Here is a 21,930-nt window from a genome sequence, read left to right on the forward strand (position 1 = left end):
GCAGTTTTCAGTCAGACTTATCTCATGTAAGTACTTCCTTGGCAGTCCATATATGAGAATCACCTGACATCGGGTTTATGCACTTGAAAGTTCAAGTGTATAAAATTTTGATTGTAAAAATATTAATTGACAATATTAATTGTAGGCACTGAAACCTACATAATTGAAAGGAATAAATCACACGTTTGTGCAGAACAAAGAACAAACTCCAAAGACAACTGGGGAAGTTGGCAAGTGTAACAGAAGTAAAAGCTTACAGAACTTTTGTTAGCCCATATCAGATGTTTCACCCATTTGAGCATCACTTTTTCTGTTTTATACTAAAAATTGCAAAAGAGCACCCTCGTGAGAGGTGGATGACCTCAGGATGGCACTGGAAGAGAGGAATATATTGCACACAAGTGTCCCTGATGCTGAATAGGCGACATGGTAACTACTGCGTCCCCCTCCGCTGTCCAACAGCTCCCTCTGCAGACTGCTGCTGATAGCAAGCTGGCAACAGCTAGAAGAGGCTGTAAAGGTTGAAGTGAGGAACCCTCAAGAGGACCAGGGCCCTTGCCCGTGCCTGGTGCCCCTTTAGCAATGCCTAATTCTCACAGGCTTCCTCGGTCACGCTGTGAAGGAAAAAGGTCTGATGAGTAGCAGGGCTGTAGCCACAACATGTGGAAGAAGTTGTGATGGGGGCAAGGTGTGCGAGGACAAAACACAAGAATGGTGTGAGAATCCTATCTTAGATTAAAGGTCTTGAGACAAAAGCCTTTGCCTGAGAAAGCAGAAATAGATGCTTACAGAACGAGTAGGCAAAATAAAGCAAGACTTGGTGGTATACCATTGGGAAACACTCTCATTTCTTCATCTCAGGAAATTCCTGAGAGTTTGTATCTACATCTTCCTGTGGAATAGATCTTGATTAACTTTTCCCCTTCTAGAGCTGTCTAGACATGCAGTTTCACATTTAACAACAGACTGCAGAGTCCTCCTTTATTTAATCAAATTCTACTCCCTGATGTCTCTGCTGGCTGCCCTCTAACTTTTGATTAGAATGAGCAATCATTTCTTATTCACCTTTTCATGTCTTTCATGGCTAAATACACTGCTAGTATATTTCCTTCCCAATGACCTTTTTTTCCAGCCCTAAGACTCCTAGTCTTCTATCATGTGGAGACTGTTCTATACCTTTGATCATCTTTCTTAGCCTATTCTGAAGCATTTCTAGTTTCTTCCTCTTCTAAATTAGATGCAGACAGTATTTAACATCCTTCCATGGCCTCTTTTCTGAGTGGCAACCATTAACTTGAATTTTATTACTGCTTACATATAAGTATTTTTCCCTTCAATGTGTATTACCTTACGGTTTTTAACTTTGAATTTGACTTCTCACTTTCTTAACCTCACTTTCATGTTATCACATTCACCCACTTGTGCAGGAAAGGTATTCTTTATTAGATCAAAATCAAAGTGGACTGATCTAAAGTTTCTTCCTTCCCTTTTCAGCCCTTTTAAAACTGTTATTCTCTTGCTGTTTTCCAGTCTCCTGCACCAATGCAATCTGAAGGAACAGAAATGCTGCAGACTGTCCCAAACCTGCAGAACCTTTGCTTGACATCCCCTGGTCCTGAGGAAAGATTTCTTACTCATTTATCAGTTTAATAAAAGTTCAGCTCAAGAGATTGTTCTGACTTGTTCTGCACAAAGAGGGGCTCTGGTGGTAATACGATCTTATGCTACTCCATCCTGAATACCAACACACACTTCCTACTGTAGTATTCTCTTTGATAAGCACCTTTTTAAAATCACCCCTATCACTCTACACACCTCCCACCTTGACACAGTTGGGGAAATTATTATGATTCAATTTTATACCTTTAAAAGGTTGGTCTGTTTTTTTTTTTTTTTTTCCTGGAACTGCCTTACTCTCATTTTTCATCTGATTTGCCAGAGTTTATGGTCTTCTTGATTTACTTACTGGACACTACTGCCATTTTTGAAGAATTTCCTTACATCTCTAACAGTCTCCTCTACTCCTCTGTTTTAAGTACTTCACCTTAGCATTTTTTTCCCATTAAGGATTAAAAATACAAAAAGCAAAGTACGTTTTTGCTTTGAATCGACAATACTGTGTCTTTAGCTAATCCACCATGCTGCCTGTAAGGTCTTTTAAAATTATTCCTTTCATATTTAGGCAATTTCTGACTGAATTTAAACACTGTGATAATGGCATTTATGTTGTCACAAGAATGTTAGATCTAAGTCCCACTGGGGTATGATTACAGTGTAGTTCTTTGACAGGAACATTTTGAATCTAGCTTTCTGCATCACTCAGGAGGACAGCAAGATAAGGGTTTATTCTTGTAGATTCTCTTCTCTCTCCTCCCTTCCCTTAGACTGAATCAAGCCCCGCTGTGACACATATCTAGTGCTTGTGGGGAATGAGCTACAAGGGCTGTGTCCTGCCTATGAAAACTCCAGACTGTAGCTTTGCCTATATAAGTAAAATATATGAATGTACAGATCACTGTATGTCACTGTCCTTCCCAGAGTAACAGCTGCACTTGAATTGGAAATCATAATGAATCTCAGGTATGAAATGCAGCTCATGAACCAAATACTCAGCTGCTTCAGTGAAGTTCCTTCAGAGCACTTGCAAGACAACAGAACTGTTGATGTAAACACCCGTTTACGTGAGTAATGGGTACAGACTAACATCCTAATCGGACACACACATAGTTTCGATACACAAAACTCACCAGTTGATTGCAGAAGCTCCTCTGTGGCGTGGCAGGATGGATGGATGGTAAATAATTGAGCCATGTTTTGGGCAATCAATAACATCCATGGGGATGAACTGTGTACAGAATGGAAGGACATTTACTCTGCTCCAACCGATTTGTAGGCTGCAACTACTTCCTGGATAGGCTTGCCTTTAGCTCTCCATCTGGGGAACTTAAAAACAGGAGTTCCATCCTTCTCTGCTGCCAGTGCTGAGGGGCAAGAAAAGTAAATTTTTTTTTAATTAACATTTTGTGTTAAAAATCTAAACTGGAACCAGAGAGATATTGCATGACAAGTCAAGCAGATCAAGAGTATGATTACACAGTGCCCTTTGTGGCTGTTCTGTAAGCTGTCTAAAAACTTTGGCTTGGTAATATTCTATTGAGTCCGTCTTTTATTCTCATTCCTACAGCTTACTTTGTTCTCAACTTTAAGGTCACCCAATGAAAGCAGAAAAGAATGATGAATGCTACTGACTACTTAACAATGACACTTAGTTACTTGTCCAGTCATTCAGTTTGCCTGCAACTGGCTTGGTTTAGCAGAAACTTAGTTTTCTACTCAGCAGTTTGTATGTGACTATGACTACGTACAACTAAGATTCACTTGTGTCAGCAGCATTTGGGGCATATGGTGAAAAATAATTACAGATGATAGTGGTCTTCAGTAATTTCTTCAAAATTCGTTTACTGATGCCTTCTGGATATGCCTTTGTTTATCTGTGAGGCACACATTTTATTTGAGCTACACTCAAATTTAAGCTCAAAGATGAGAAAAAAAAAAACAACTGCGCTAACTGTAGAGAGAATTTTTTCAGGTGTTTTGATAAATTCCATTATGCAACTGCTTAATATCTCATCACAGAAAGCAAGAGTCAAACTTACATCTGTTAAGTTGTATGCATAATAGGAAGAAAAGGGAAAACAAGAATAATTGTGGAAAAATTCATCTAATTTATATTCTATACACATTTTTATACTTTACTTTCTTTTTTGCACTTCTGAAACTGGATCTTGCCTTTGATCTAAGCATCTTTAGCCTATTACATAGGTCTTAAGTAAATACTTAAATACAAGCCCATGGAAGTTAGTGTGCACTACAATTTCTTTTAGAAACAAAATAGTAGCTGTCTGAGGATATAGAAAACATTTTTATATTTTACTTGAGACTTAAGCTCTTTGAGTCATCTAGAAGTAAAAAGCAATAAAGTATCTGGTAATTTTTTTTAATATTGGGAGAGCAATAAACTAATTTATGGTTTAGTTAAAGTAAATATACAATTAAAGTAAATGGAAGATTTACTCAATTACATCTACTAGTGTAATAACTGCACACTAAAGTTTATATAATGTAAAAGTATTATGGGATGCTCCCAGAGCTGAAGAGTTGAATAGTTTTTTTCTAAACAAATAGTTGCCTCCTCTACTTCTTCCAAATTAAATCTTTGTGATTTACTCTTTTAAAGTGATTAACTCTTTTAATGAGGTAGAATTACAGAATGCAATAAACTTGAGAACTATATGCTAGCTTGGGAGCACCATAGTCCACACAAGTAAAAGTTACATTTCATTCTTCTCTCATAAGAGTTCTGTAAAAACATGTCAGGACCCTGACCAAAAAAAGACCCCAGAACTGAGAGAGATTTGAACTTTAGACAGCTCATAGAATGTTAGTTTTAACTTCAGATTATCCATGAAAATACATTCCATCTGACACTTCTATTTGCTAATCATATTATTTCACTATTTTTGTGCCAGTGAATAAAAAAAACCCATAAAAGGTTACAATTCAGATTATTCCAAAGTAGCTGCTTTGTCCAGCTGGATTCTGTTCTATGAGTACAACTCTGTTGTCGAGCAGCAACTCTTTCTTTAGGAAGTCTAGAAGTCCTTATGCATTCTGACAGTGGAAAAAAGGGCAGAGCAAAAGTGTCCTCTAATGTTTTCAGTCTCTTTTCCATAGTCTAGGTGGAAGAGAAAATAGGCTCTGCAGGTACACTGCAGCATACAAGCTTGTCAGGACCGGCAGAAAGCTAGGGATAAACAGTCTTGGCTCCACACCTTGAGTGTCACAGCCAGCAGTTGAAACAGATGACAGACATTTGTGCTTGAGTATTGGCTCAGCAACTGTTTGCTTTAAGATACATTTCTAGTTCAAAATTACCTTTGGGATGTACATTCAAATAAGGTTCAGAGATCAATTTATTTTTCAAATATCCTCATGGCTAGAAACAATTTTTAAATATTGACAAGGTTAAACTGGTTCTGAGACCTGTGTTTGTTAAAGCATAGTTCTTATGCTGAATCAGTGTTATAAGGACAATATATGCAAGTCATTCCATACAGATATCACCTCCCCACAAAAAGGAAAGTTTGTTACGTATGCCTGTAATTTTAAGATTTGGATTAAACTTACACTTACCCAAAGGATCAGCTTGTCCATTCTTGTCAGGCACTGTGAATACTCCCACAACTTTATGTCCCTCTTTTCTCAGCTTGTTATAAACTTCTTGCCCAAAAATACTTTGACCTATAAGGGCTAGCTTTAGCTTATGTTGATAAGCCTGGTAAAAAGAATTCAAACAGGGCATGTTATCGGATGCAAAGAAAATGCATTAGAGCTTACATTTCTCTCTTGCAACTTTCTTGCTCAATGTTCATTTCGGCTTAAAGTGGAAGAATCTTTCTATCCAAATAACCTTGAAGGAATAATAATTATTTTTTATAAATGACAAGCAATATGCAATTCTGAAAGACCACATTTAACATGAAAGTATCATCCGATAATGTCACTGATGTTTATATGGCTTTCCCAGATTGTCATAAGACAGATCCACTACTGGTTACAAGGGGCATATCAGGCTCCATGAACTTATTCAGATAGAACTAATGAGATAAGAAATTAAAATACATCTTTTAAAACAGATACATAAAACACTTTTTCTAGGCATAATTTTGGTGCCTGGAACACAACCTTTATTACAGGGATTTACTCTGTATTTAAATGGATCCAGGCGTTTATCACCCTTCCCCAGCTTAAGCCTTGAGAACTGTAAAGAAAATACCAGGTGCTGTTGCCCTGGATGGGCTCAAGCCTTTGGAACTATGAAGAAAACACCATATGTTAATGCCCTGCTTGGGCCTAAGCCTTGGGAACTGTAAAGAGAACTATGAAGGGTAAAAAGATCTGTTAGCAAAACAAAGCAGGCGGTTTGCAAGATAAAGGCGGATGTGCATTTCAAAGACAGACCAAACAGTGTGAATATTTGTAACCCTTAGTAGTTTTGCTAAATCCGGATAATAAGAGAGTAAAAGAATGGAAAGTTACTGCTTAGCACTTAGTAGACTATAAAAGGATGTGACACATGAAATAAAGGCTTTCAGATTTCACCAGAACTGGAGTCCATGCTTGATACGCCACACCTGGCAGCAAATCAGCTCTGCTGTCCATACACTTACAGAAAGTTACTCAGATGGGGACTGTTTTCAATTTCAAGATGGATCTGGTAATTATGCTATGAACAGTGATTCTTGAGTTACTTCTCCAATGAATGGTATATGTGTGTTGCGTGATTTCTATTACCATCTGGGTTAGAAATGACAATTTGTTTGTAGTGCATTAACACATGACCTGCATCGGTAGAAAGTGGGAGCCAAACTCACAAACAAGCCAGGATTTCTACTGAGTAAAAAAAAAAGAAAAGAAATCCTGTACGTGGAGGGGATTGCATGATCAGGCCACAGATTCAGTCCTTAATTTTTTGTTGTCTTTGAAAAATTACAGTTGAGCAACTGCATGAGATCTTATAGCCACCTGTATCTTCTTCTGGAAACTCTCCTCAAGCATTTTCACTTAAGCTGAATTAGACCTGTGAAAGTGGGAAATCTTTTTAGAAGAATTTAATGTGGACATAAGTCCTGGGTTCAGCAGTAACAGTCATTTTTCTCCTTCTTAGTAGCTGGTGCAGCGCTGTGTTTTTGACTTTCAGCCTGGCAACAGAGCTGATAACAGCAATGTTTTTAGTTGTTGCTCAGTAATGTTTACTCTGGTCAAGGACTTTGTGAGTCTCATGCTCTGCCAGAGAGGAGGGGAGGCCGGGAGGAAGCAGAGACAGGACACCTGATCCAAGCTAGCCAAAGAGGTATTCCATACCATATAGCCCATCATGCCTGGGGAGGTAACTGGGAGTTACAGGAGAGGGCTCACTCTCTCTTCTGGGTCAGGCTTGTTTCAGTGGGTGGTATTGTATCCTCTTCCCTTGTTATTTTCTTTACCATTATTATTATTGGTAGTAGCAGCAGTGGTTTGTGTTATACCTTAGTTACTGGACTGTTCTTATCTCAACCCATGAGAGTTGCATTCTTTTGATTCTGCTCCCCATCCCTCTGGGAGCGAGGAAGAAAAATGGGGGGGGGGTAGATGGGGGAGAAGGAGAGTGTGTGGCTGACTGTGTTTAAACCATGCCAGCATAATACCCAATTAAAAATGTAAATTTTTATAAGATTACACAGACAAAGGACCATCTTCATAAAAAGGTATTCTTTTCTTTTGTATAGTCAGTAAGGTGCAGAGGGCATCTTGCATAAGGACTAACATTGGTAATTGGGTTGGTTTGGTAAGCGTACGTAAGGTTTGGAAGCCTTCCGTAAATCGAGATTAAGAAATCCCATAGGTAAAGGCGCATACCTGGCTGCTAGCATCCCTTTGATATACACCCACAAGAAGCAGGGGGTTTCTTGTGGTTTGGGTCCTGCAAGATGCAGGGGGTGTCTCGTGGAAATGGTTTTGGATCTTGTTGGGGCTTGTTACATCAAGGATTTTCATAGAATCATAGAATAGTTAGGATTGGAAAGGACCTCAAGATCATCCAGTTCCAACCCCCCTGCCATGGGCAGGAACACCTCACACTAAACCATATCACCCAAGGCTTCATCCAACCTGGTCTTGAACACTGCCAGGGATTTTGGTCTTGTGATTTTGGTATCAGTGACAGGATGTTATAACTGTGCTATTAATTGTGGTTTGTTTGATAGAATTTTAGTCTCTGTCTCTGTTCCAAGTGTTGTAGCTGTGTGGAATGTGTCTGTGGGATCCCTAGTGTGTGTGAGTGAGAGATTGATAATAGAAAATCAGCAGAGTGAAGAGATCATGAAAAAGACTCCTTTAGGGTGCATTTTTGGCACACTAGAAAGAACTTGGAGGGTCTCCTGGGGGCTTGGTAAATAAGAAAACATTGGTAAAATATTGTAACCAGTGGTGGCCATTGTATAGCTTGGAAGATCAGGAAAATGGCCTAAAAATGGAACTCTGAAATATAATACATTGTTACAATTAATGTTGCTTTGAGGCCGCAAGGATAATGTCATGAAGTAATGTATGCAGATATGTTTTTCACTTTAAGAAACCACGTGGAGTGACAGACTGAATGCAAAATTAATATAGCTCCACCAGATCCCCTAATTTTGGCTTTGGAAAAGGACAGGGAAAAATTGAAATTTAAGATGGAGAGATGTTGTTTCAGCCTGTGATATTGAGGAAAGATGTTTAAAGTTAAAAAGCAGTAATCAGGAAGATAGGCTGGAAAATTATATATCACAGGTACCTCAGAGAGGAGCACCCTCTGCATCTGTCCTATCTGATTATTGATAAGGAGCAAGAGATCGCTGTCACTGGCAACAAGCAGCAGATGCACATTCAGAGTTACGAAAGGGTTAAACCAGAAGTGCTGTTGCAGAGGCAGGCATCTGCAGCCCCTGCAGAGCAGGGTGAGCAACTGTGAGGGAAAAAAAAGGAACACCAAGGAGGAAAGGAGGGGAGCTCACGCCGCTCCTGTGTTTGATCATGGGATGGGTGCTGGGGCATGCAAACAAGTGGGAACAGACATGTTCACGGACGGGACTGAGGGGCTGTTGAATAAGTGTGGACGGGAGTGAAGGAGGGATCATAGAGAGCGTATTGGAATCAGGAACAGGTAGAAAAGAAAAAAGCTGGGTCATGCTACAGCCCCGGCTGCAGTGGTTGCTTTGAAACTGGCTGGGGAGTGGGCTCTTCTGTGGAACCGGATCGGTGTGCGTGCTATGGGAAGTTTGGACGCTGGAAGTGAGACTGCCCTGGGGAGGCGGAGTGCAAGGGGGTGGCTCCAGTGACTGAATTGAAACTAGACTGACAGGGACCTGGGGAATCTACCCTAGCAGATCCACTGGTTAAATTAAAACTAGGGACTAGAGGAAATAAAGTGGAATTTTAGTGGATGCAAGAGCAACTTATTCGGTGTTAAATCTGAGATAAAAGAATTTGTTTACAGATGTGGGAGCTACTGGCCACCAAGAAAAAGAAGGGGAAAAAAAAACCCACAAAAAAACCCAAAAAACAAAAAAACCCGAGGCATTCTTTCTGAAACCCTTAAAGTACAAATTGGGAAAACAAATAGGAATGCATAAATTTTTATGCATGCCAAATTCTCTAAAATCTTTATTAGGGCGAGAATAAACATTTAAAGAAGGCAAAATGGAATTTAGAGTTAAAACCAATCAGTTAATTGCAGTTTTGAGTTTATCTCTAACTCAGGAGAAAAGCAAACAGGAGGACCTCCCTGAAATAGAAGAAAACCTTAATCAGGTATATCTGAGAGTATGGGCATCTGAAGTTTCAGGTAAGGCAAAAAATGTTTTGCCTGTTGAAGTGGAAATAAAAAAGGGGGGGCTGGCCAATTAGAATAAAACAATATCCCTTAAGATTAGAAGATCAAAGGGAATAAAAAAAATCACTGATAAATTTAAAAATATAGATTATTAATTGAATGTGAATTGGAATATAATACTCCTATCTGGACAGTAAAGAAATAGGATGGGAAAAGTTGCAGACTGGTTCAAGATCTCAGAGCAATCAACAAAATTGCAGAGAATATTCATCCAGTAGTAACTAATTTGTATGATTTATTGACTAAATTGAATAATAATCAGAAATGGTTTGCCATCCTGGATTTAAAGGATGCTTTCTTTTGCTTACCATTGGCCAAAGAAAGCCAAAATTTATTTGCTTTTGTGAAAAAACTAAAGAATAAGGTATTGTTTATTAAGATATATGTTAGGTATATATATATGTTAAGCCCAATATAAAGGTTAGACAACAAAAGATATGAAATTGCTTATGCACACAGTTAACGGACACAGTTTATGCAAGATAAGATAAACCACAATCGCTTACACCAATTAAACCAGAAACCGTTTATGCAAACATAAGATGACCACAAGGTGTTACAGAAACTGGCTTGCAAGATGTTCCAGGAACTGGCAGAAATAAGACAAACCACTCCATATAAGGACATAAATGAAGGGTCAACTATGGAACAAAGGAGGAAGACTTCTTACTTCGGCCTCACCGACCACCGGGAGGCAGAGGTCGACCCCCTAGCAACAGCTGAAGCATGCGCAGAGTACCTCAACTACGTCATGAACACGGAAGTAAAAGATGTATAAGGGAGGGCTTTTTGAACTGCTCAGTACGGCAGTAGGCGGAGCGCAGACTCCCCTGCCGTCCAGCGCTGTCTTTGCTCATATTCTACTTGCTATAATTAATAAAATCCTAATTGGATTATGATCCGTTGTGGTCTCAATTTTATAACAATTTCTGGTGCCGTGACTCGGATAAGGAACGGTGAGCTTTGGTCCTCTGGGGAGGCGCCCCGCGACATTTCGCGGCCCCGCGACCAACAGCTTACCTCAACCTTACCGACGAACCTAAATTCTAGAATAATGAGCAAAGGAAAAACCGGTAAAATCCCATAAAAATTCTGTGCACGGGAGTCCGGACGAAGACTCAGGACGCGTAAGTATTTTGCGAAATTCGCAGAGCGGAATTGTCCGCGGCGAAATTGTTCGCAGGTTTGCCGTTCGGGCGGGGATTGGGTTTCCTGGAATATAACGAATGAGAGGTTCGATATACTGAACCAAGCGAGTGTGGACCCTTAAGTACTGCGTTTTCCATCTCCCGCGAGGGACTGGGCCAGGAACAAGGGGGAGCGAGTGAGTGTATATTTGTGGATATTCCAGAAGATGGGGGGCGAAGGGCAGCAAGCCTTCGACTCACATGAATACCCCTTAGATAATTGGAGAGATTTCCCTGAAACCCTAGGGAAAGATAAGCAAAAAATGATAGAATATTGTACTAAGATATGGGGAGGGAAGACGGGTCCCAGTAGAGGTCCCAGTCCCGGGGGCCCAGGTAGAGGTCCCCGGAGTAAGACAATGGGTCAGAGTAAGAGTCGTAATTATAACCCAGAAAAGGATCCAAGGAGAGATCCTAAGAATAAAGCAGGGAGCAGCCCACCGGATGCACCACCGGACGGTCCCCTGGGGTTAATGATAAAGTACTGGGACATTCAGCCGTCCCAGGAAGGAAAAAAAAAAAAGTAAGAAAAAAAAAATGGTCCATTACTGTATGGAAGTATGGGCAAAAGAAAAAAATTCGACCCGATATTTGGGTCCGCAAGACACAGTGGGTGTCTTGTACAAAAAGGTTTTATGCACAAGAGGCAGCGGGCGTCCTATGGTTTACAATCACAGGAGGCAGTGGGCATCTTGTAGTTAGGATCCTGCAAGACACGGTGGGTGTCTCGTAGAAAAAGTTTTGGTTTTTAGGCAGCAGACATCTGATGGTCTGAATCCTGCAAGATACAGTGGGTGTCTTGCAGAAAAGGTTTTGAGGATTTCAAAGGTATGTGCTGTATGAAAGTAATCTGACCATTCTGAATCAATCCATGCTAAGCTGGGAAAACTGCAGGAGAATATGCAAAAGCTTAAAATTGTTGGAAGTGGATTGGATAAGGAGTTACTGGATGGTTCAGAGATATACTTAACCAAGGCCTTCTCCAGGTAACATGGATAGGTCTGTCATAAATAATAGAATAAAAGAATTTACTCACTTTATAGAAAAAGGGGAAACTGATACACGGGTAACCAATGTACAGGGAGGTAATACAGAGAAATTGTATAAGGGAGTTAAAAGAATTCCTATGCTTAAACAAAAGTATTGTCTGTCCTAAATACCTGCCATTGCCATCTTGCCAAGGCATTGATTACTGCTGGAGGGGAAGAAGCAGATGCTAATTCTACTGACAAAAGCAGATGAAAGGTCCTGCTGATAAGCCAGGGAGAGGCAGACTGGGCGATCAAGCCTTAAGACCATGACAAAACCACAAATGTTTGGTCCTATTAATAAGCGGCAGGAGAAGCAGACTGGGCGCCGACTAACCCTAAGTCCATGTCTGAAGATTAAAAGGTGTAAAGGTTAAGAAGAGGGAGACTCATTTACTTCATCCTGAGACCCCTGCCCATGACCAGAAGGGGCACTGCGCAAGTGCAAAGGACCTTCTGGCTCATTATAATACGAAGCGGGGATAGATAATAAATATGTATAGGCGGATCGGGTGAGCCCGGGTTTTCGCTGTATCCCAAGTTTTGGGAGCCAGGACGGACCTGCTAGGGGGGCAGGTGAAGGGTAAGCGAACCCACCAGGTTTCTGCTGTATCTCAGATTCTGAGAACCGTGAGGAGAGTAAGCGGAACCATAGTGTGAGTGGGGGATCCCATGTGTAACTTTGTGTTTCTGTGTGACTGAGACGTAGCATAGCTACAAAGCGAGTGTGGAGTCCCAGTCCGCGGTTCCGTGTCTCCGCGAGGAGAGCGGCCGGAGACGGACGAAGCGTCTATATTTTTTTGTACCTGTGTGTCCTGTCTGTGAGCGGGGGGGCCTGGCTGCCCCTCCCGCTATCCTGTCTGTGTAACCCTGTGTGTGTCCTGTCTGTGAGCAGCTTAGAAAAGGGCGGAGGGGGAGTGTCCGGCTGCCCCTCTCGCTGCTTTTTTTTTTTTATCCTGTGCATCTTCTTGTGTGTGTACAGCCATTAAATTATAGATACCCAATCGGTAATTCTCTGAGAACAGAAATAAAATGATTATTTTGTGGAAAAAGCCACAAAAGTTCTGGAGGATCCTCTGGGAGGGTAAAAAAGGAAAACTGGGAAAATATTTGTAAAAAAAAAAAAAAAAAAAAAAGTATCAGAAAATTTGAAGAGGCATGATTGTAAAGGAAATTTTGCTGTAACCGAAACTATGATCTAACAACAGGGGAGCTGATCTTCAGAACCCAGAGATATTATTGTACTGACCCCCTTAAGAATATCATACAACTTGTGTGTAGGTGCTCTCATTTTTATAAGTGCATTTGCAGAGCACTGGGGATGAGAAGCTATAGAGATCTATAAAAGATTGGCTGAAATGGGAGCCGGTCAAGACAAGGAAATTCTGAAGAAAAGCCCATTGGGTTACATTTTGGCACATTGGAAAGAACTGAGAGGGTCTTCTGGGGCCTCTGTAAACAAGAAAACGTTGGTAAAATATTGTAACCAATGCTGACCTTCATACACTTTAGAAGATCAGGAAAAATGACCTAAAATGGAACTTTGAATTATTATATATTGTTATAATTAATGTTGTTTTTGAGGTGATAAGGAAAATGGAATGAAGTAATGTATGCAGATATGACAGAGTGCAAAATTAATATACCTCTTCCTGATGCCTTAATTTTGACTTTAGAAAAGGACAGGAAAAACTAAAAGCTAAAGAAATGTTGTTCAGATTGTGATATTGGGGAAAGATGTTAAGAAGTTAAGATGTTAGAAGGAGAGAGCTCGAGCAGCTCCTGTGTTTGAGCATGGAATGGGTGCCGGGATAGGCAAACAAATGGAAACAGACATGTTGACAGATGGGACTGAAGGGTTGTTGGATAAATGTGGACTGGGAGTAAAGGAGGAAACATGGAAAGTGGATAAAAAGAAAGCGGTTGCTTTAAAACTGGTGGAGAAGGAATGTTGAACAGAGGTGGGGGAGTAGGCTTTTCTGTGGAACCGGATCTGTGTGTGTGTTATGAGGAATCTGGACCCTGGAAGTGAGACTGCCCTGGAGGGGAGTGCCATGGGGCGGCTGCAGTGAATGAATTAGAACTAGAATTACATAAAAGCTGAAAAGAAGAGAGTTTATCCCCTCGTTGGGAGGGACCATTTCTTGTTCTTTTAACTACAGAAACGGCGATAAGAGCTGCTGAAAAAAGGTGGACACACGCGTCTCGAGTAAAAGGACCCATAAAAAAAAAAAAAATGGAAAGTTGTGACTGAACCCAGAGACGCCAAGCTGACCCTCTAGAGGACTTGGATAAGTAACTGAGAGAATTCATATTGACTCCTGTAAATCTGATATGAGAAATGAAGATATAGTTGAAATTATTTTAAGAAACCATAGGATAAGGGCCAGTATTAGTCCATGTCCTCCTATATGCAACACTGCAATTTGTATATTAGACCTAAGTGTCCCAATTGTTTGAAGCATATTATTACTCATAGGAGAGACCATGAACAATTTTTGAGAAATCAATTACAGTTCTTTTTGCATTCAGTGTGAAATTACCACCTCGTTGGAACAGTTGTTGTGGGTCAAATACTACTGTCATAGTAGCCGACGGGGAATATACCTTTAACCTACCAGAGAGGGCAAGACCGGAGGGAGTCGGTGCTGCAGCTGAAAAGGTCTGCCGAGGGCTGCAACCCCTGGGGCTGTGACCGCTGAGCACTATGATCCTGACCGGACCTCTTTTGGTGTCGGTTCTGATAGGAACCATATGAGAAGATGCGGTGGCTTTTAAAAACATTCACAACAACTATAGTTGAATGTATTACCACAACTAGATGAAGGAGAATAACCTCTAAAACCTTGGTATATCACACTGTTTATGAATGCAAAGGAACAAAGATAGGCAGTTGCATATATAATCAAACCCAGTATGAATTGTGTCAGGAAAAACAAGCAAAACTGTGTGTTATGATCCAAAGGAACTTCCAACCTTGTATTGGGGTAGAAATGAGAACAAATTCAGAAGAAGGGAAATTAATTGGAACAAGTGAAGTTATAACCAATTTGAGTACCTCACTGCCAATGATTTTTGATGCATATGATATTATAGATGAGGATTTAGATACTAATTGTGGAAGTCTAGAATGGAGGCAGTACTATAGTAGCCAACCAAAATATATTTGCCCAGGTGGATACCAATGTCATATAAATCCTGATTATGTACCTAATCAAACAGCTAGGTATCAGTCATCACACCTCTGTGGAAGAAAAGGATGGTCTTGTGTATGCTGGGATACTGCAGGCTAGGGATGTGATTATCAATGTAAGACTTTACAAGCTTCAATAGCAAGAATACAAACAAACAATAACTGTACAACCCGTGCCTGCAATCCAATAAATTTAACTCTCATAGATTTGAAAAAAAAAAAAAAAAATGGAAACAGAAGCAAGTAACTAAAATTGGACTTAAAATATATGGAACTGGGGAAGACCCAGCTGTGATTATTAGTATTAAGAAAAAAAAAAAAAACTGGAGTCCAATATGAAATTCTCACAGTTGCTAAAAATCTCCTTGTAAATCTTGCTGAAAATATATCTAAAGCATTGAATGTAACTAACTGCTATGTTTGTAGGGGAACTAACCAGGGAAAGAGATGGGCCTGGGAGGCAATGGAGAGTAATATAAGCGACCCTACAATCTGGAAAAATCGAAAAGGAAACAAAAGGAGACAACAATGGATCTTGCAAATGGGTATAATCGGAAAAAGTTGTTGGCAAAATTTAGAAAATGGTGTAAAACCAATAGGAAATTTACTTTGTGAAGGGGTTATATGTGGAAGAGAGCAAGGAAAGACTGGGGAAGATGGGGAAATCCCATAGAAATAAATCACCAATTCAGTAACTGGACTAATGAAACTAACATACCAAACAGTTGGCCTACTCCAAATGGATATTATTGAATCTGTGGTAAAATAACTTTTGCATTTTTACCCCAAAATTGGACAGGTTCATGTATATTAGGAACGATCAGATCTATTTTCTTCTTATTAAGGAGAAAACAATATAAAAGAGAGTTACAAAATGGAAAGACAATGAGTGGCCACCTGAATGAATAATCTATTATGATTTGACAACTTGGGCAGAAGATGTATCCTGGGGATACAGAACTCCTATATGTATGTTGAATAGAATTATAAGGTCACAAACTGTGGTAGAAATAGTAGTAAATAAAACAGAAAATGTATTAGGATTAATTGCAAAGCAAAATACTAAAATGAAAACTGCAATATATCAGAATCGTGTGGTTTTAGATTGCCTGTTTGGCTCAAGAAGGAGTGGTCTGTGGAAAATTTAATCTTAGTGATTGCTGTTTAGGATTAGATCTATTGTTCTTAAAAGAAGGAGGGTTATGTGTAGCTCTCAATGAAGAATGTTGTTCTTTTGCTGACCATACTGGAGTAGTCCAGGACACCATGTCTGAACTCCGGAAAAGGTTAGATCAACGTAAGAAAGATCGTGAGGCGGGCAGGTCATGGTATGAAAACTGGTTTAATGTTTCACCTTGGCTAACCACTTTGTTGTCCACTTTAGCAGGACTGCTTATCATGTTGATTTTGGGACTTATATTTGGGCCTTGTATATTATGCTATATTTTACACTTTATTAGGGAACGATTTGACATAGTTAAAACTGCTTATTTTAACTATGAGGTCTGGGGCAAATTATAAGAGTGTATCTATTGATGAGGATGAAGATTGTTGTGAATATATTATGTCACGTAGGGGCTACACTGATTGTAATTGTGAGGTATTACCCTGTGAGTGTTCTGATAAATGTTGGGATTGTAGAAAAAGGTTTATTTGCAGTGCTGAGAATGAAAGCAGCATCTAATAAACAATAATAGGATAAAAAGAAAAAGGGGGGATTGTGAAAAACTAAAGAATAAGGTATTGTTTATTAAGATATATGTTAGGTATATATATATGTTAAGCCCAATATAAAGGTTAGACAACAAAAGATATGAAATTGCTTATGCACACAGTTAACGGACACAGTTTATGCAAGATAAGATAAACCACAATCGCTTACACCAATTAAACCAGAAACCGTTTATGCAAACATAAGATGACCACAAGGTGTTACAGAAACTGGCTTGCAAGATGTTCCAGGAACTGGCAGAAATAAGACAAACCACTCCATATAAGGACATAAATGAAGGGTCAACTATGGAACAAAGGAGGAAGACTTCTTACTTCGGCCTCACCGACCACCGGGAGGCAGAGGTCGACCCCCTAGCAACAGCTGAAGCATGCGCAGAGTACCTCAACTACGTCATGAACACGGAAGTAAAAGATGTATAAGGGAGGGCTTTTTGAACTGCTCAGTACGGCAGTAGGCGGAGCGCAGACTCCCCTGCCGTCCAGCGCTGTCTTTGCTCATATTCTACTTGCTATAATTAATAAAATCCTAATTGGATTATGATCCGTTGTGGTCTCAATTTATAACACTTTTGAATGGGAAAATACTGACACGGGAAGGGAAACTCAATTAACTTGGAAGGTATTACCTAAAGGATTTAAAAACAGTCCAATGAGTTTTGGAAATCAGCACTGGAACTAGATTCATGGAAGTCACCTAATCAGATGGGGACTCTATTACAATATGTGGATGACCTATTAATTGCTAAAGACTTGGAGCTGCTAGAAAAGAAGTCATCTGTCAGACTCCATGACTGTCAAGTGGCAAGGAGCTCTGGACATTACTGGAAATGACTGGATGGTGCAGACTTCAGATCCATGATTATGGTGTTCTGGTAAGACCACTATATGAACTGTTGAAGGGAAACCCTCCCTCTTTAGAATGGACTGATTCAGCAGAGGGGGCTTTTAGAAATTTAAAACCAGAGCTAACAAGAGCTGTATCTCTGTGACTTCCAAATGTAACTAAATCCTTTTGGCTATATTCCTATGAAGAACAGGGAATAGCTTTGGGAGTCCTTGCTAAAAAACCAGGACCCTACGGAAGGGCAGTGATGTGGTTTTCAAAACAGCTGGATGAAGCAAGCAAAGGGTGGCCCAGATGCCTAAGAGTTGTGGCAGCAGTTGTCATGAATATTGAAGAGGCTCGCAAATTCACCTTGGGACAAAAATTACTGTGCTAGTGTCCCATGTTGTATCAGCAGTCCTGGAACAGAAAGGAGCCCACTGTGGAGACTGTCCATTCCGTGGCAGCCCACTGGTTATCTCCTTCATATTTTTTAAAATATCAGGCCACCCTTGTGGAACAAGATGATATAGAAATTGTGGTCACTAACGTTGTCAATCCAGCATCCTATTTGCAAGAACAATTGACAGAACCACTATCACACAACTGCTTGGCCACCATAGAGACTGTATACTCTGACCAGACTTGAAAGAAAAACATCTGGAAGATACTGATTCTTGGTTTACTGATGGTAGTAGCTTCATGAAAAATGGTGAACAAAAGGCAGGATATGTCATTACCACCACTTTACAGGTAATAGAAGCTAAACCTTTACCCATGAAAACCTCTGCCCAGAAGGCAGAAATAATAGCATTAATGGGAGCCCTAGAATTGGCTAAAGATACAAGGATAAACATTTGGACTGATTCTAAATGTGCATTTAGGGTGATCCATGCACATGGTGCTATCTGGAAAGAACGAGGACTTTTGAACACACAAGGGAAACAGATTAAACATGCTGCAGAAATTCTACAATTACTGGAAGCTGTTCAGCTACCTGAAGAAGTAGCTATTATGTACTGTAAAGGACATCACATCAACAAGGTGACTCTGATCAGGAAATTGGAAATAATTTGGCTGATTTTGAAGCCAAATGAGCAGCTGAACAATCTAAAATCATGTCCTTAATCCCTGATAGCAAACTAACAACTGGAAAATCTAAACCTAGGTATTCAAAAGAGGATAGAAATTTGATTCAAGATCTAAAAGGACAGGAAAATAAAGAGGGTTGGGTTCAGATACCTGATGGGCAAATTGTAATCCCCTACAACCATCTCTGGAAGTTAGTTCAGGAAGAACATAATAAAACTCATTGGGGTGGCAACTCTTTATATAAATACTTAGACAAACAAATTGTAGGAAGAAATCTATACACCACAGTTCAATCAGTGACCAAACAATGCCAGCTATGTCTTCAGAATAATCCTAAAACTGAAAATAGAAATCAAATTGGGACAATTGTGAGGGGAAGTTATCTGGGACAGCATCGGCAAATAGATTTTTCTGAATTACTGAGAAAAAGACATTATAGATATTTGTTGGTGTTAGCAGATACTTTTTCAGGCTGGCCAGAAGCATTCCCTTGTAAGATAAATAATGCAAGACAAATGATTAAAACATTATTCAATGAGATAATATATCGCTTTGGAGTACCAGTGGCAATTTCTTTCTACCAAGGTTCACAGTTTAGTGCAAAATTGTTACAATTGTGTCTCCTGGCGCTGCAATAAAGAATACCTGCTTGTCAGCTTGAAAAACTTTGTTGGCAAGTTGTTCCTGGAGTTTTCTCTGAATCAATTGGAAGGTTACTGGTCATGTAGTATCAGATAGGACATTTTGCTGTACTTTTGTAAGGTTATCCAATTCCTAGTTACGGCAAACAATGCAATCCAGGTAGCTTATAGAGATCAGGCCTTTCTTTTATAACTGATCATAGGGTAATGTAGCTATTATGACAGTGCTACCAAATTCATAAGAGTTTAGAAGGTTGGTGCTCACTGTACTATAATTCCATTGTTTTCATTGTCTGAACTTTAATTTCTTCATTAAACTTCTATTTTGCTTATATTATAACACAGATTAATATTAAGTCTCTTTCCCAAACTCTAGTGCTCCCAGTTTGGATGAAGAAAACCAGATAAAGATAAAGAACATAAAACCTGACAACTGCTTGTAGAAGCAATCTTATCTTGGATGCTCAACTTGTCTGAAATACCACTATTTCACTGCCTCAATATGCAAGCACAGATTTAAGTTTCACCTCCCTAATTAAAAATTCTGCCCATACCATCTGTTGATACTGTACTGGCATTTATTTTACAACAGCTCATTAAAAACTAGACAATATTTTAACGTTGGGGGTTTTTTCCCCTCAAAAATACCTAACCAAAGATAATGAAAATAAATAAACAGAATTCAGCATGGAGAAGCAGCAAGAGCAGCCTGACAAAGGCTGGTAACTATTTTGTCAGAGCTACACTTTTTTCTCTCAGAAAAGTCTACTGTTACAAAACCTATTCATAGAAGAATATTTATTTCAGAGATAAAAATAATATTCTGTTACTAGCGTTTCTGTATGTGTGCCTAACATTCAATTGGTTATCAGTTTCTAATCAAATCTCTTGAAAACAAAGATTTAGTAACTGCTACTGTGATTATGAAGTTTACTATCTTACTATGAAGATTACATTCTTTTATTTATTCTGTGTAAGAATTTAGTGAAGCTAATGAACATTTTCATATGTTACATCTTTTTTTAAAATTAATGTAGAATTTTGCCTCCTTTGAAAAGCAGTACTGCAACTTTATTTCTACGGAGGTTCCCCCAACATGTGCTGAATGCCAGTGCTTCCAGATAGAAAGAAACCTATAGTAGAACCTCCCCCTCCCATCTACACATCTAGAGGCAATGTGTTCTCACCAGTCATTCATTCACATTTTTGGCACTGCTGACTGCATTTCCAAAAAGCTTGTGTTAAATCTCTGTATTATAATAAGCTCATGTAGATACCTTCGGCAGAGTGCTGTCCTTATCCTAAACCAAGCAGTCAAATATGAAACAAAGAACTGTTTTTAGGAAAGGAAAAAGTCTCCCCCCAGCCTCATTCAGCTTGCCAGACCTATACATCTGGACAATTTGGATTGGGCAAGGCTTTCAGGGAGGAGTCACTTGCAAGAGTTCTGCAGTCCATATATCTAACACGACACGATGGCCTGGAACAAATATTTAGAGCTGTAAAAAACTAAACCACGGGGTGCAGAGGAACTAAGACTTCCACCTGAGCAACCCATCACCATCCCAGAACTAGAAACTGGCAATGAGAAGGTCACTAAACTAAACATTCTCCCCAGGCCAAAGCATAGGCATCTTTCCAGCAGTGGGAATGGACATGGTCCTTTCTAACTGAGAAATCAACCTTCAGCTTCTCACTGGACAAATCCAGCATGAGGGAGGCAGAGAACAGCCGCACTCACATTGTTCACAACACAGGACTACTGGGACTTACCACAGCATCGCTGGTGCCTGTTCCCCGCAGTTTCCAGGCACATCCCTACAAGATGCAGAGCCCAGATGATGGCTGCGATCCCACCGCAGACCAGCCGGCCAAGATGCTGCTTCTGCTCCCAAACCAAGCCCCCTCTGGAGCCCTTCTGACCTTCCCGCGCTGTGCGCGCTCTATTAAAACCCCGGTAGAGACAATATGCATCACATCCTGAGAAATGCCACCTCCCGCTACTTTCTTCCCTCTGTGCTTGGCCCTTGGTTGCCCGCCGGCCGGGACGACGCGCTGAGGAGCAACCCCCGCCTTTCGCTCCCGAGAACGGTACGGCACGGTGGGAGGGGGGACATACCCCCGCTGCCCGCCTCACGCCACTCACCGCGGCCGTGGTGCAGATAGTCCGCAGCAGCCGGGGGGCTGTCAGCAGCATCTTGCGGAGCACCGCAGGGCCCCGAGCTCCCTGGGTTGCCCGGCACCCGCGGCACCAGCAGAGCGCTTCGTCTGATGCAACCCGCGCCGATGCTGCTGGCGCCCCGCCAGCGCCTGCATCTGCGACGTGCGCCCCCGCCCGGACCCTCGGCGACCGGCGCAGAGGGTGGAGGGCGGGAGCTCCGCACCTGCCGCTCCAGCTGTCCCCTCCCCGGCGGCTGCACGACAGGACCGGCTCCGGCCCCAGCGCCGGGAGAGCGGCTGGGGGGTGCAGGCTTCGTGAAGCCCCAGGGAGGTGGTGGGGAGCCGGGCGAGAGACTGCCCCGCCCCACAGGGCCGGAGGACACGGTCTATGTGGCACCTGGACAGTGCTTCGTGGGACGAGGGCTGGGGTTTGAGTGGTACCCAACACTCCCCTTCCGCCGGGGCCACCACGGGGTTGGCGGAGAGATGGCCCCAGGCTTCGTTCGTCCCCTCTACCCGGGAGGTCGGGGAGAAATTAATGTGAATCTTCTGTGCAAAGAATCATGTAGATTATCGACCTGATTTTTTAGTTTGTTGCAT

The 21,930-nt window shown here is 40.9% G+C and overlaps 1 pseudogene; it reads right to left on the reverse strand.

Annotated features, from left to right (window-relative positions):
* Positions 1 to 21,486, reverse strand: part of LOC117438636 (mitochondrial 10-formyltetrahydrofolate dehydrogenase-like) — a 43,419-nt pseudogene extending 21,933 nt beyond the window's left edge.
* Between the last annotated feature and the right edge of the window lie 444 nt (positions 21,487 to 21,930).

The sequence above is a fragment of the Melopsittacus undulatus genome, unplaced genomic scaffold, assembly GCF_012275295.1.
Source record: "Melopsittacus undulatus isolate bMelUnd1 unplaced genomic scaffold, bMelUnd1.mat.Z mat_scaffold_513_arrow_ctg1, whole genome shotgun sequence".
Classification (NCBI taxonomy): domain Eukaryota; kingdom Metazoa; phylum Chordata; class Aves; order Psittaciformes; family Psittaculidae; genus Melopsittacus; species Melopsittacus undulatus.